The following is a 12,189-nucleotide window of genomic DNA, read 5'->3' as shown; positions in this document are numbered from 1 at the left end:
GAGTAGCCCTCAGTTGCCCTAAACTCACCTTGGGTTTAGAGAAGCACAGATTGCCTGGGGAATAAGGAAAACCTCTGCACTCAAGAAGGTGGTTTGGAGAAATGTCCTGAATGTGCTCCCAAAGGATTCTCTGGCCAACCATTAATTCTGGGCCCAGAAATCTGAGGTCATGGCCCAGGTGTTAATTGGGTATTGTCTAGCTTTCAGAAGCTCAGGTTCAGTGTGGGTTATCAACACCTTATAAAACATGTACATCACACCAATATGTGATTTTTTGAAATTTATTGCAAGCAAATGCCATGGATCTCTTGAAGAGAACTGATTTCTTATCATCAGTGCTGACCATAATTGGTGGTAGGATTCCTTTATTTCTTGCTGTCTATAGTTTTTTACTTAAATTTTACAATCTCTTTACAGTTGCTCTGTTTTTCTTCACAAATGTTCTTTTGGGTATGCCCTACATTTTTACAGACATTATGAAGTGGACTGATTTTTTTCTTCTATTTCTTCTCTCCACCTTTTGATTTCTCTTTTATTTTCTCTTCATTCTTTGGCTCCTTTTCCTTTTCTATGATTGTGGTAGTTTTGACATTTCGTACATTTGTGGCCAACCCAAAGAGTAATGCAAATATCAAGGCATAAATGCGACCATAGATCAGTCTCAAAAATAGCACTGTGGTTGTTTTTTGTTTCACAGACCGCATTTTCCTTGGAGGGGGTCCACTGTTTATACTTCCACCAGCACCATGTTTCAGACATAGTGGTGGGTCCCAGCCTAAATGGCAGTGACAGTTCTTTAGATTGTTGCAAATTCCTCTATAATTGCACTTCTCAGGGAGACAGTCATACCTGATATTTACCACAGATCCATTGCAAAGGTCACGCTCGCAGTACTTTCCAGGGGCACAGATGGAACCATCTGTTGGTCTTCCAGCATCAGTAGTTCCTGTTCGACGGTGTTCATCCAACCCAAAACAAATGATATTGTCTATGAGAGACTGATGAAATGAAACATGTTCCTGCAACTGTGGAAGATGAGTGACATTGGTGCACTGCAACCTTCCACAAAACTTGTGTTCTAGTGGACATGGAGTGTGAGGTCTAACATTTGACACTCTCCCACAATGTCCAAATCGGGTGCCTCCAGTATTTATATCATAGCAAGCGTCTGGAGCATTCATAGCAGTGGTATCAAAGATTTCTTTGCACTGCATGTCGCGGTCTGTGCAGTTGCTTTTAAAGCAGTAGCTCTTTTCACTGCAGGGGGTTCCATCTTGCATATAAAAGTCTACAGGACATGTATGGGTTTGCCCACTGCAGTACTCAGGAAGATCACATATATTTCTCATAGGTCTGCAGAGGGTTCCAGTCGGGGAGTAAGTACAGTTTGTACAGCATAGTCCCACGTCACAATGACTCCCAGGTGTCAGTTCACAGTTATTGGTACAACAGGGGTCACTATAACACTTCTTGAAGGAGCCACAGTCACATTGCTCTGTCTCCTCCACTATTTCATTTCCACAACGAAAGTGTATTAGTGTTTCATTAAAAAGGGGGAAACGATCTTGAGCAAAGCAATTAGGTCCATACCAATTTATACTCACAATATGGTGAAAGGAACAGTTGCTGAATGCGTCTGTCGTCCCAGGGATTGCCTGCATAATGCAGGTGGCCCTCCTCTGGCAAACACAAAATTGGTGATCTAAAGGCATCCCCAGAGTTAGCGCAATTTTTTGTGCTGTAATCGTAGAAAATAGTATATAAGGTCTCCCTAGCTGGCCAACCATTATCAGGTTGTCAGGATCACACATACGATAAAATCTTGCCCTAAAAGCATAGTCATTTGGTCCATCTCTATCCAGCACAAAAGATGAAATGTGTCTAACATTTGGATAGATGGTCTGTCGATAATAATTATAAAATGGACTTGCTGGCACCTCATGAGGAGTCATAGAGGCCGGATCCCTGGCATTAAATATGAACAAAGCAATAATATAGTACCGTACATGTAAACTCCAGAAAAATGAGTCAACTACACTAGCATAACCTAGCATATAGTGGATGCAGAGTGTTAAATTGTTCATTGTTCTATACACTGCATTAGAACATTGAGGAAGGCCTTGAATACTGAGTTCATGGGATGCAAATCGTGTAGAAGGCATCCTTGGGGCTACACTGATGTTTTCTGCAGAGAACAAGGGATCTTTTTCCTCTTGGATTCCTAGACTATATCCAGGCTCTATTGCAATTTCATCTGCCACTATCTGAGAAATGATGTGTTCAAACCTGTGGGAATCCTTGAGGGGTTTGATTTCATAGGTAAGGTCATCCAACTTCATAATACCTTCGATACCTCCATAGCAAGTGTCCACAGTGACCAGGGAATAAGGAATCTCCTCCAGGTAGCCGATGTAGTAACAATCTCGAGGAACATGGGGATGGTCAGTCTGTAGGGCACCTTGGTCGTCCTGGGATATCACTGGCAGATATCTGGGCCTGAGCAGTTTCTTGAGCTGCATGTGGATGACGTGTCTCTGGCCACCGAATTTTAAGCTGTAGGAGACCCAGCCTGGCACCTGAAAACTTTTGCCATGGTACATCTTCTTCCTGGGAATGACCACCTCAGAGGAGATGTAGCGCCATGAGGGACGGGTTTGAGAACACTGGGCAGGACCCAGGAGTGCCCAGAGCTCAAGCAGGAAGATGGTTACCTTGAGGATGTCCTGGTCCTCCACCAGCTTCATGCCCCAGCTCAGTGATACCTGTCCAAAGAGAATGTATAAAGGGAATATACTCAGTGAATCCAGGATTGAGCCATCTGCTGAGGATGCATGCCACCTCCAGAGGCCCTAACCAGCCACAAAGTGCTGCTTCAGGGCTCTGGGCATCCTATCCCTAGGCAGGTCACCTGGTCACCTGAATGCATTAGGTCACAACCACTGGGTGTGGCAGTGGGTGGGTCTGGAGAGTAATCCCTGGCCTTAGGTGGGATAGGTAAGAGTCTGGGCACTGGATGTCAAACTTGAAAAGAAAGAGTGAGGGAAGCAGGGGTGTTTTGTCTAGGCACACTCAGCAATCCTGAGCAAGCTTCATGGAAAATCACTGGCATTTTGGTTGTTTTCCTTACTAGTGTAAGACTCTGTTTTTCTGGGCTACATTGCTCCAAGCCACCATGCAAGCTAAATGTGTCTCATGAACCTTGTTAATTATGTTAATGTAGACATGCTGCAAATGTCATGAACAGTATAATACAGCAGCTTCCAACAAGGCCCAGGTCCAGGATATGTAAGTGGCTTGCTTCACACTATGCTGACCTGTCAGGTAGGATATTGGACATTGGAAAATGCCTGTCAATGAAATACTATGTTTGTCAATTTCCTCAAAGCTAAAGAAATCCATGAATAAAGTAGTGAACAATGACTTTCTGACCAGGAAAGCATTTGTTGAGGGAAAGCAGACCCAGGCAGCCTACAACTACATCAGCCCAATGCTCTCCTCCATGCTGGCCCCTGCCATATCATGTTCTCAGCCCTTTAGCTCTCAGGAAGAACATGGAGAGAAGAGACCAGGAAGACACGTGGCCTTCTAAGGAAGATGGCAGAGTACGAAGCTCCAGGAATCAGTCCTTCCAACAAAACAACTATTAAACAAATATTTTGAAATTCCAGCAGTCAGAAGAACACAATTTAGCATGGAGTGAAGGGTGAGAGGAAAAGGCCAATACACTACAGTAAAGAACAGTAAATTATTCTCTCTGCACAGCTACCAGCACCCATCCTGTACTCTCATAGCATGTGACTTTGGGGTCCAGTCCATGGCTAGCTCCCTAGTTTCATAAAGGGACATAAAATTCTCTTCTCCAAGAACAGGGGTGGGCATGGCCAATCACTGTTCATGGCTTTTGATGAGTGAATTGGATTGCTGGGGGCCCAGCTCTGAAGGCAGCTATTGTTTCAACCTGCCCTGGATGAAGGTGGGGACAGCCACTGTTTCAACCCAGCCCCAGATAAAGCCAGGACAGCTGTGTTTCAAGAATGGAGGCAGGAAATGTGAGGAGAATTTAAGACAGGGTGCCCACAGAGAAAACAGAAGAAGGCCCCAGGAAGAGAGAAACCCTGAGCCAGGAAAAAAAAAAAAACCTGAGGAAGGGAGGAACCCAGGGAGCCTGAACACTCACAGACGTTGGCAGCCATCTTGCTTCAACACATGGAAAGAGACTTTGGTGAGGGAAGTAACTCATGCTTTATGGCCTGGTATCTGTAAATTCCTAACCCAAATAAATACCCTTTATAAAAACCAATTTCTGGTTTTGCATCAGCACCCATTTGGCTGACTAATACAAGGGTCATAGATGGTCATCATATACTAATAAGAGAGATAATTCAATGGGAAGTTGGAGCAATTATAAATATATATGCACCTTACAGCAGAGCCCCAAAATACATAAAGCAAATATTGACAGGTTTGAAGGGAGAAAGGGACAGTTTTGCATCAATAATAGTAGGAGAATTTAAAAAACCACTCTTAATAATGGATAGAATATCTAGTCAGAAGATGATTAAGGAAGCACAGGAATTGAATGACACTCTAAACCAATTAGTCATAGCAGATATGTATAGACCACTGCAGCCAACAAAAACAGCATACACATTGTACTCAAGTGCATATGGATTATTCTCCAGGTTAGACCATTTATTGAGTCACCAAATAAGTCTCAATAAATTCAAAATTACTGAAATCATGCCATATATATTCTTCAACCACAATGGAATGAAGCTAGAACTCAATAACAGAGGGAGAAATGGGAAATATGTGGTAACTAAACAACATATTCTTAAACACCCAGTGGGTTAAAGTGGAAATCATAAGAGAAATTAGGAAATCTCTTGGGAGCAAGTTAAAATGAAAAGACAACATACGAAAACTTAAGAGATGCAATGACAATGAAGGCAGTGCTGAGAGGGAAATTTATAACCCTAAAGGCTTACATAACAAAAAAAAAAAAAAAAAGAAAAAAAGAATTATCATATGATCCAGCAATTCCTCTACTAGGAATATGTCCAGAAGAACTGGACATATGTGACACCATCAGACATCAGCACACTGATGTTCATAGCAGCATTATTCATAATTGCTAAAAGTTGGAAACTACAGACATGTCCATCAACCAATGAATAGATAAACAAAATGTAGTATATACATACAATGGAATACTGTGCTACAATTAGAAAAAATGAAATTGGAACCCATATTGATAACATGGAAGAATCTTGAAGACATTATGCTAAGTGAAATAAAACCAGACCAGACACAAAAGTTCAAATATTGCATGGTCTCACTAATTTGAACTAAATATGAAGAATAAACACATGGACTTAAAACCTAGAGTATAGGTTATTAAGAGATAAGAGGAGGGCTGTGTTTGGTACTGATGATTAATGTATGTAGAAGTTTTAATTAATTTGACAGTAAATGTGTGGAAATGTATAGAGTTTATGGCAAGACATTATAGTGAGTAGTAGCTGGTATATAAATGGGATTGTGGCTGAAAAGGGTAGTCTAGGGATGTAAATATCAACTGAAAGAAAGCTGGAGAATAATCTAGGGACTGAAGAATACAGTGAACTTAGAGGTAGATGAGAATTGTGGTTAATAGTACAAATGCAAACATGTCCTTCTGTAGATTAGAACACATCTATTTCACTATTGCAGGGTGGGGGGATGTGGTGAAGCATGGGAAAAATACAACTAATGTAACCTATGGACTATAGTTAAGAGCAATACTGCCATGTTCTTGTATCAATGCCAAAGATGTACTGTGTTAATAATAAGTGGGGTATGGAAAAAATATGTCAAAACTATGCTATGGACCGTAGTTAGTGGTACTAATCTCATGAAATTATCTCATAATTTAACAAAAGTTTCACAATGGTGTGGTGTGTTGGTGAAGGATTATTGTATGGGAATTCCACACATACACAGGAGTGTCTTGTAAGCTCACAACTTCTGTAATAAAAAATTTTTTTTAAAAGAAGAATGACTTCAAATCAGAGACTTAACCTCAAAACAGGAAGAACTAGAAAAGAGTATACCCCAAACAACCAGATGGAAAGAAATAATAAAGATTAGAGTGGTGATAAATAAAATAGAAAATACACAATAAAGAGAATCAACAAAAACAAAAGTTAGTCCTCTGAGAAAACCAGTACAATTGAATAGATAGAGAGAGGCCACAAATCTTGAAAATCAAAAGGGAAATCATTAGAATAAGCAAACTCATAGTCAGATTCTAGAATTTAGGTTACCAAGGGATAGTGTGGAGATAGAGAATAGGAAGTTAAGGCTTAAAATGTACAATGTTCTATTTTGGAATGATGGAAATATTTTGGTAATAGACAGTGATGATGGCAGAACAACATTGTGAATCACGTAACAGCACTGAAATATATACCTGAATATGATTAAAAGGGGAAATGGTAGATTGTATATAAGCTAAGAGAATAAAACTTAAAAAAAAAATCCATGGTACTACACCAAACAAACATTGAGCTGTAATTTAAACCATGGATTTAATTATTAGTACAATTATAAATAAGTGATATGATCAATTATAACAGATGCTCCACACCAATGCCAAGTGACATTGGTGGATTGGTGGATTGGAATCCTATATTTTATGCATTATCATTCTGTAAACCTACAACTTCTCTAATAAAAGGGAAAATAAATAAGACATACAGGACTGTGAGGCTTGTCCTCTCCACTGTGGGGAGCCCCCTACTCAGGCCATCCACTCTTGGTCCATCTCCCCTGTACCCTGGATCAGGTTCTGATTGTTCTTTAGACTTTAGAGTAAAGACATTTTTCAAAAATGCAAAAGCAATTCATTGCAGGATGGACAGACTTATCGACATATGGTGCAGGAAAACTTGAATAAAATGATAAATGAACTAGACCTAACAGACATTTACAGAATATTGCATCCAGAAACAGCAGGATATATATTCTTCTTGAGTGCTCATGGGTCATTCACCAGGCTATACCACATGTTAAATAAAGAACAGCTATCAGTGAATTTAGAAAGATTGAAATTATACAAAGCTCTTTCTCTGACTACAGCGGAATGTAGCTGGTAATCAATAAAGGGCAGAGAATGGAAAATTCACAAATATATGAAAGTTAAACTACTCACCTCTAAACAATTAGTTGGTCAAAGAAGAGATTGCAAGAGATATCAGTAAGTACGTCAAGGCAAATGGAAAACAGAACACAACATATCAAAACTTATGGGATACAGCAAAGACAGTGCTAAGAAGGAACGTTAAAGACCTAGAGGCCTGCATTTAAAAAGAAAAAAGTGCTAAAATCAAAGACCTAAGTGCACAGCTGGAGGAACTAGGACTAGAACAGCAAACTAATTCAAAGGCAAGCAGAAGGAAAGAAATAAAGATTACAGCAGAAATACGCAAAATTGAAAAATAAAAAAATAGAATTAACAAAAGGAAAAACTGGTTCTTTAAGAAAATTGATAAAATTGACAAATGCTTGGTTAGATTAATAAGAAAAAGAGAAAGTAGATGTAAATAAATAAAATCAGAAATGAGAGAGTGGACATCACCACAGAAATAAAAAAGGAGCAAAAGAGGATACTATGGTCAACTGTATGCCAACAAATTTGACAAATTATATGAAATGGATACATTCCTAGAAACACATGAACAACCTACACTGATGAAAGAAGAAATGGAAGATTTCAATAGACCAATCACAAGTAAAGAGATTGAATCAGTCATCAAAATCCTCCCAAGAGAAGGGACAAAGGGTTTAATGTTGGATATGTGGGAGTATCATATAATGTATGTGTGAATTACTGTGATCTAAAACTTATGTGAAGACAAACTTAATAATTAGGAAAAAAAATGAAAGGATGTAGACACTGAGGAAGACATGGAAGAAACTGCCTTGCTACTGTCCATACAGGGCAACATCTATAGCAGTGATGAAAGGCAAAATGTCAAAAATGATTCTTTTTCCCTTCCTTGTACAAATATTTACCTCCAGCTTATCATAGATTTCACCCATGTAGATGTCAGCTTACATCCTTCCTCTACCCCCCGATTTCCTGTAAGTCTATCTTCCAATCTCTATCTCTCTGAGGCAGCTTGCTTATTTCATATCATTGAGGTCATGTAGTATTTGTCCTTCAATGCCTGGGTTGCTTCACTCAACATAAGGTTCTCAAGATTCATCCATGTTATCACATGTGTTTGTAGTGTATTTGTTCTTAAAGCCGAGTAGTATTCCGTTGTATGTATATACCACATTTTATTGATCCACTCATCTGTTGATGGGCATTTGGGTTGATTCCAACTTTTGGTGATAGTGAACAATGCTGCTATGAACATTGGTGTGCATATATGGGTTTGTGTCCTTGTTTTCAGTTCTGCTGGGTATATACCCAGCAGTGGTATTGCTGGGTCATATGGCAAATCTTTGGTTAGTTTTTTGAGAAACCACCAAACTGTCCTCCAGAATGGTTGGATCCTTCTGCATTCCCACCAGCAATGGATGAGTGTTCCCCTTTCTTCACATCCTCTCCAGCATTTGTATTCTTCTGTTTTTTTCATAGCTGCCAATCTTATGGGAGTAAGATGGTATCTCATTGTAGTTTTGATTTGCATTTCCCTGATAACTAAAGATTTGGAGTAAGTATGTGTACAAGGAAGGGATAAGATGGGGGCATAGGGTTACCTTTGGGTGGGGCTTTGGGGGTTTGAGGGGGGCTAGGGATGGGTGGATGGGTAATATTGCCCAAGAAATTGCGGGGAGGGTGGGGCAACATATGAACGTAGGAGATTGTCAGGTGTTGGTTGACAGTATAATGCTGAGAAAACCTTTTCAAAATATAATTAGGAAAGTTACCTGTTTAAGATAATCAAAGGGGATAATCTGATGCAGGACAGACTCTTAGGGAATATCTGAATGCTCATTTTGCCAGAGTGGGTTATACCATTGGGTAGAGACCCATATAATGAGAGTGAAGGTAGACACACATCCTGGGGAGGACTAATGCCATCAAATAGAGGGAACTGTGTCTCTCAAGAGACAGGGTGGCTCCCAGGGCATTAGGGCAGTTGAGCAAGTCAAGCCCTCAACACTGTTGCAAGTATCTCTGAACATGGCTCCCCTAGAAATGAAGATTGACTGTCACTGTGGGCCCAAAGGGGAGGGGGAAATAGATATTGAATAGATGGAACCAACATAACTGTGAGGGCAATAGAAGTGTTTCATAAGAGTAAGCAGGATGGATATAAAACATATAATATTACACCAAAAACATATAGGGGCCGACAGACTAATAATGTAAATCATAATGTAAAACACAGGATAACTAAAAATTTAGAAAATTGTATAGCCTAAAGTATAAACCACAATGTAAACACAAATGTTACCTTGTTTGAAAGCTATTGTCTCAATATCTGTACACCAGCTTCAGTAAATATGGTATGAATATGTTAAAAGATTATTGCTGTGGAAGGGAAAAGGTTTTATATTGGATATGTGGGAGTACTGTATATTGTATATATGAATTACTGTGATCTATAGCTCTTGTGAAGAGAAGCTTAATAATTATGAAAAAGGAAAAGAAAAAGATAGGATGTAGAATTTTTCCAAATCAATATATATTCTATATCTAACCTTTAAACTCATCGCTATATTCCATTTCACTATTAAGGGAACCTGACATTATATTGGGCTGCACTTTCCAGGAAGTTTTGGATCACAGAGTGGTTCAACAATGTCAGTGGAGGAATACTGGTATGGGATGTTATTGACAGGGGACATATGGTTGACAGGGAGTTATACAGGGCATGTGCCCGGGGTGCATGGAAATGTTTGGATATACTCATAGTGGAAACAATTAAAAACAACAGCTGGGGGGGGGGTACTGGGTTCCTGGCCATGGGGGGAGGGGGCTCTGTCATGGTCCATAGGGGAGAAGCGGCAGTCCCCCAGGTGTAACGGCAAGGACCAGGAAGGAATGAGGGTCCAACAGTGAGCCCCTGATACTAATGACTATGCTTGTGAGCTTATACACCTGAAATAAGAACAAGGCCTAGAGCAGCACTGTGCCTAAGAGTTCCCTCCTGACAGCCTCCGTGTTACTCAAATGTGGCCAGTCTCGAAGCCAAACTCAGCATGTAAATGCAATGCCTTCCCCCCAATGTGGGACATGACACCCGGGGATGAACCTCCCTGGCACCGAGAGATCACTACCAAGTACCAGGTGATGACGTAACTAGAAAATGACCTTGAAGTAAAGGTTCAATGTGGACCAGCAGAATATCCCTGTCTACATACAATAACAGGAGTTAAAAATGCTGTTTGGCCTAAAGTAAGGGGGAAATGGAAAGGACAAATGAGTTTATATGGCTATGAGTCTCTAAAAAAGAGTCTGGAGGTTGTAAGAAGGATTGCCTTTATGCACACCTGAGCAGAGTCTCAGAGACAGATAAAGTAGATACAACCCCAGGTATTGGTTCTTCTGAGGGCTAAAGAGACCCACAAGTTTTATGGTCATGGCAGATGGAGTTCACTGCCATGTCAATTGACCCTTCTTTGGAGCTGGTGTTTCTGCGTGATGGAGCTGGACTCAGATGTGATCTCTTTTCACAAGCCTTTCCTGTTACTTTACCAGAATTGTATTTGGTGCCGGGGTTTAAGATATATCTAGGGGATTTGAATCTCTGGACTGACAATATGATAGCCAGGCCCTGAGCCTCAACAGACTTCAGCTCCTACACTCTGGTTTATTGGACTTACTCCACTCAGCTAACATGGAGTTGAAGAATGTCAATCACCACAGCATGAAGCCAAGAGTGCCTACAACTGAAAGCAAGAGGATTGCATCCAGTATCCGTGTGGAATCTAAGCCCCCTCTTGACATAGATGTGGAATGGACACAACCAATCCAGGGTCTACAGGAAGGAGGAATACAGTAAGGATTAGAGTGGACTTACTGATATTCTATTCATGAACTATTGTGGTTAGTAATCGAGACAATGTGGCATTGGTGTGGAAAAAGTGGCTATGATGGCTGCTGGGTGTGGGGAATGGGAGGAAGAGATGAGATGTGGAGGCATTTTTGGGACTTGGAGTTGTCCTGGGTGGTGCTGCAGGGACAATTGCCGGACATTGTATGTCCTCCAATGGTCCACTGGATGGAACGTGGAAGAGTGTGGGCTATGGTGTGGACCACAGGCCATGGGGTGCAGCGATGCCCAGAGATGTACTCACCAGATGCAATGGATGTGTCATGATGATGGGGGAGAGTGTTACTGTGGGGGGAGTGGTGGGGTGGGTGTCATGGTGGTGAATGGGGACCTCATATTTTTTTAATGTAATATTTTTTAAAAAATGAATAAATAAAATAAAATTAAAAAATAACCACATTGTACTGGCCGAAAGATAGAAATATTGACCAGTGGAACCAAATTGAGAACTCAGAAATAGACCCTCACATCTATGGGCAAGTGATTTTTGACAAGGGTATCGAGGTGTCGCTGCTGGGCAAGCACAGTCTATTTGACAGATGGTGCTGGGAGAACTGGATATCTATATTCAAAAGAAAAAAAGAGGACCCCTATTTCACACTATACAAAGATTAACTCAAAATGAATCAAGGACCTAAACATGAAAGCTACAACCATAAAATTTCTAGAAGAAAATATATGGAAACATCTTCAAGATTTTGCAGTATATGGTTGTTTCTTAAACGTTACACCTAAAGCATGATCTATGAAAGAAAAAGTAGAAAATTGGGACTTTCTCAGAATTATCATTTTTGTTCTTCTAAAGTCTTTGTCAAGAAAGTAAGATGGCAGCATACTCAATGGGAGAAGATATTTGGAAACCACACATTTGATAAGGGTTTGATCCCCATGTTATATAAAGAGACCATAAACTCAACAATAAAAAAACAATAGTCACCATGGCAAAAGATGAAACAACCCAGATATCCATTAACTGCTGAATGGATGAAGAAGTTATGATATGAACACATGATAGAATATTACTCGGCTTTAAGAAGAAATGATATCGTGACGCATATGACAACATGGATGAACCTGAAGAATATTATGTTGAGTGAAGCAAGACAGACACAAAAGGTCAAATATGATAAGATTT

At 40.2% G+C, this 12,189-nt stretch overlaps 1 protein-coding gene across 1 annotated transcript in view; it reads right to left on the bottom strand.

Moving 5' to 3' along the window:
* Positions 1–267: 267 nt before the first annotated feature.
* Positions 268–12,189, bottom strand: part of LOC101412358 (secretin receptor-like) — a 62,489-nt gene continuing 50,567 nt past the window's right edge. The window contains exon 2 of the transcript XR_011649297.1: positions 268–2,762. The gene's annotated coding sequence lies outside the window, so the exon portion shown is untranslated. The remainder of the gene's footprint in view (positions 2,763–12,189) is intronic.

This window comes from Dasypus novemcinctus, chromosome 7, assembly GCF_030445035.2.
Source record: "Dasypus novemcinctus isolate mDasNov1 chromosome 7, mDasNov1.1.hap2, whole genome shotgun sequence".
NCBI classification, from domain to species: domain Eukaryota; kingdom Metazoa; phylum Chordata; class Mammalia; order Cingulata; family Dasypodidae; genus Dasypus; species Dasypus novemcinctus.
Note: the sequence above shows the minus strand (reverse complement) of the source record. Positions and strands in the feature narration are given on the sequence as shown.